General features: G+C 32.5%; 1 non-coding gene across 1 annotated transcript; it reads left to right on the forward strand.

The window, feature by feature from the left end:
• Window positions 1-447: 447 nt before the first annotated feature.
• LOC139887408 (small nucleolar RNA R71) lies at window positions 448-554 on the forward strand. The gene has a single exon (XR_011773242.1). It is a non-coding gene; the product is annotated as a small nucleolar RNA R71 (small nucleolar RNA).
• The last annotated feature ends 4,211 nt before the right edge of the window (window positions 555-4,765 follow it).

Raw genomic sequence — 4,765 nt, forward strand, 5'->3', positions numbered from 1 at the left:
TTTCGATTGAAGTTTGGCCTTGGCGGTTGATAATTAATTTGATAATTATTTCCTGGTCTTTGGTTCATGTAGGAAACATTCTCTCGTTGTTCCATCGTTTGCTCGATGTGACAATCTTTTGTTAAGTGTGGTCCACCACATTGCTCACAACTGATTCGTATTGCGTGAATATCTTTATTAATCTTTTCCATTCGTCTCTCGAAAGCATCTATTTTTGCGGAAACGGAATCAAAGTCATGGCTAGAATCGGCTCTAGCCGCTTTAGATGAACGAAAGATAACTTTTTCCTGGTGCCACTCATGCGAGTGGGAGGCTGTGTTATCAATAATTTTGTGAGCTTCAGTTGCGGTTTTCTTCATAATGGAACCACCAACTGTTATGTCGATGTCTTTTCGTGTAGCAATGTCGCATCCTTGGTAGAATATTTGTACTATTTGATAAGTGTCTAAACCATGTTGCGGACATCCTCTCAACAACTTTCCAAATCTTGTCCATGCCTCATATAAAGTTTCATTTGGCTTTTGTGTGAACGTAACAATTTCTCCTTGAAGTCTCACGGCTTTGGATGCCGGAAAGAATTGTTTAAGAAAATTTTCAACTAAAACATCCCATGTATCAATCGCCCCTTCAGGTAACGATTCTAACCAATCTTTAGCTTCTCCCTTTAAAGTCCAGGGAAATAACATGAGATATATGAAATGTCCCGTTCTTATTGATTAAAAACGTTCCATATTAATTGTTTTCGTTGCGAGGTTTTGACCTCTATATGAGACGTTTTTCAAAGGCTACATTCATTTTTAAAACAAACCATAACCTTTATTTCATAGATAAAGGTTTTAAAAAGCTTTACGTAGATTATCAAATAATGATAATCTAAAATATCCTGTTTACACACGACCATTACATAATGGTTTACAATACAAATATGTTACAACAAAATAAGTTTCTTGAATGCAGTTTTTACACAATATCATACAAGCATGGACTCCAAATCTCGTCCTTATTTAAGTATGCGACAGCGGAAGCTCTTAATAATCACCTGAGAATAAACATGCTTAAAACGTCAACAAAAATGTTGGTGAGTTATAGGTTTAACCTATATATATATATATATATATATATATATATATATATATATATATATATATATATATATATATATATATATATATATATATATATTTATATATCAAATCATAATAATAGACCACAAGATTTCATATTTCAATACTCATCCCATACATAGAGATAAAAATCATTCATATGGTGAACACCTGGTAACCGACATTAACAAGATGCATATATAAGAATATCCACATCATTCCGGGACACCCTTCGGATATGATATAAATTTCGAAGTACTAAAGCATCCGGTACTTTAGATGGGGTTTGTTAGGCCCAATAGATCTATCTTTAGGATTCGCGTCAATTAGGGTGTCTGTTCCCTAATTCTTAGATTACCAGACTTAATAAAAAGGGGCATATTCGATTTCGATAATTCAACCATAGAATGTAGTTTCACGTACTTGTGTCTATTTTGTAAATCATTTATAAAACCTGCATGTATTCTCATCCCAAAAATATTAGATTTTAAAAGTGGGACTATAACTCACTTTCACAGATTTTTACTTCGTCGGGAAGTAAGACTTGGCCACTGGTTGATTCACGAACCTATAACAATATATACATATATATCAAAGTATGTTCAAAATATATTTACAACACTTTTAATATATTTTGATGTTTTAAGTTTATTAAGTCAGCTGTCCTCGTTAGTAACCTACAACTAGTTGTCCACAGTTAGATGTACAGAAATAAATCGATAAATATTATCTTGAATCAATCCACGACCCAGTGTATACGTATCTCAGTATTGATCACAACTCAAACAATATATATTTTGGAATCAACCTCAACCCTGTATAGCTAACTCCAACATTCACATATAGAGTGTCTATGGTTGTTCCGAAATATATATAGATGTGTCGACATGATAGGTCGAAACATTGTATACGTGTCTATGGTATCTCAAGATTACATAATATACAATAGAAGTTGATTAAGTTATGGTTGGAATAGATTTGTTACCAATTTTCACGTAGCTAAAATGAGAAAAATTATCCAATCTTGTTTTACCCATAACTTCTTCATTTTAAATCCGTTTTGAGTGAATCAAATTGCTATGGTTTCATATTGAACTCTATTTTATGAATCTAAACAGAAAAAGTATAGGTTTATAGTCGGAAAAATAAGTTACAAGTCGTTTTTGTAAAGGTAGTCATTTCAGTCGAAAGAACGACGTCTAGATGACCATTTTAGAAAACATACTTCCACTTTGAGTTTAACCATAATTTTTTGATATAGTTTCATGTTCATAATAAAAATCATTTTTTCAGAATAACAACTTTTAAATCAAAGTTTATCATAGTTTTTAATTAACTAACCCAAAACAGCCCGCGGTGTTACTACGACGGCGTAAATCCGGTTTTACGGTGTTTTTCGTGTTTCCAGGTTTTAAATCATTAAGTTAGCATATCATATAGATATAGAACACGTGTTTAGTTGATTTTAAAAGTCAAGTTAGAAGGATTAACTTTTGTTTGCGAACAAGTTTAGAATTAACTAAACTATGTTCTAGTGATTACAAGTTTAAACCTTCGAATAAGATAGCTTTATATGTATGAATCGAATGATGTTATGAACATCATTACAACCTTAAGTTCCTTGGATAAATCTACTGGAAAATAGAAAAATGGATCTAGCTTCAACGGATCCTTGGATGGCTCGAAGTTCTTGAAGCAGAATCATGACACGAAAACAAGTTCAAGTAAGATCATCACTTGAAATAAGATTGTTATAGTTATAGAAATTGAACCAAAGTTTGAATATGATTATTACCTTGTATTAGAATGATAACCTACTGTAAGAAACAAAGATTTCTTGAGGTTGGATGATCACCTTACAAGATTGGAAGTGAGCTAGCAAACTTGAAAGTATTCTTGATTTTATGTAACTAGAACTTGTAGAATATATGAAGAACACTTAGAACTTGAAGATAGAACTTGAGAGAGATCAATTAGATGAAGAAAATTGAAGAATGAAAGTGTTTGTAGGTGTTTTTGTTCGTTGGTGTATGGATTAGATATAAAGGATATGTAATTTTGTTTTCATGTAAATAAGTCATGAATGATTACTCATATTTTTGTAATTTTATGAGATATTTCATGCTAGTTGCCAAATGATGGTTCCCACATGTGTTAGGTGACTCACATGGGCTGCTAAGAGCTGATCATTGGAGTGTATATACCAATAGTACATACATCTAAAAGCTGTGTATTGTACGAGTACGAATACGGGTGCATACGAGTAGAATTGTTGATGAAACTGAACGAGGATGTAATTGTAAGCATTTTTGTTAAGTAGAAGCATTTTGATAAGTGTTTTGAAGTCTTTCAAAAGTGTATAAATACATATTAAAACACTACATGTATATACATTTTAACTGATTCGTTAAGTCATCGTTAGTCGTTACATGTAAGTGTTGTTTTGAAACCTTTAGGTTAACGATCTTGTTAAATGTTGTTAACCCAATATTTATAATATCAAATGAGATTTTAAATTATTATATTATCATGATATTATCATGTATGAATATCTCTTAATATGATATATATACATTAAATGTCTTTACAACGATAATCGTTACATATATGTCTCGTTTAAAAATCATTAAGTTAGTAGTCTTGTTTTTACATATGTAGTTCATTGTTAATATACTTAATGATATGTTTACTTATCATAGTATCATGTTAACTATATATATATCCATATATATGTCATCATATAGTTTTTACAAGTTTTAACGTTCGTGAATCACCGGTCAACTTGGGTGGTCAATTGTCTATATGAAACATATTTCAATTAATCAAGTCTTAACAAGTTTAATTGCTTAACATGTTGGAAACATTTAATCATGTAAATATCAATCTCAATTAATATATATAAACATGGAAAAGTTCGGGTCACTACAGTACCTACCCGTTAAATAAATTTCGTCCCGAAATTTTAAGCTGTTGAAGGTGTTGACGAATCTTCTGGAAATAGATGCGGTATTTCTTCTTCATCTGATCTTCACGCTCCCAGGTGAACTCGGGTCCTCTACGAGCATTCCATCGAACCTTAACAATTGGTATCTTGTTTTGCTTAAGTCTTTTAACCTCACGATCCATTATTTCGACGGGTTCTTCGATGAATTGAAGTTTTTCGTTGATTTGGATTTCATCTAACGGAATAGTGAGATCTTCTTTAGCAAAACATTTCTTTAAATTCGAGACGTGGAAAGTGTTATGTACAGCCGCGAGTTGTTGAGGTAACTCAAGTCGGTAAGCTACTGGTCCGACACGATCAATAATCTTGAATGGTCCAATATACCTTGGATTTAATTTCCCTCGTTTACCAAATCGAACAACGCCTTTCCAAGGTGCAACTTTAAGCATGACCATCTCTCCAATTTCAAATTCTATATCTTTTCTTTTAATGTCAGCGTAGCTCTTTTGTCGACTTTGGGCGGTTTTCAACCGTTGTTGAATTTGGATGATCTTCTAGGTAGTTTCTTGTATAATCTCCGGACCCGTAATCTGTCTATCCCCCACTTCACTCCAACAAATGGGAGACCTGCACTTTCTACCATAAAGTGCTTCAAACGGCGCCATCTCAATGCTTGAATGGTAGCTGTTGTTGTAGGAAAATTCTGCTAACGGTAGAT

This window comes from Rutidosis leptorrhynchoides, chromosome 1, assembly GCF_046630445.1.
Source record: "Rutidosis leptorrhynchoides isolate AG116_Rl617_1_P2 chromosome 1, CSIRO_AGI_Rlap_v1, whole genome shotgun sequence".
Classification (NCBI taxonomy): Eukaryota; Viridiplantae; Streptophyta; class Magnoliopsida; order Asterales; family Asteraceae; genus Rutidosis; species Rutidosis leptorrhynchoides.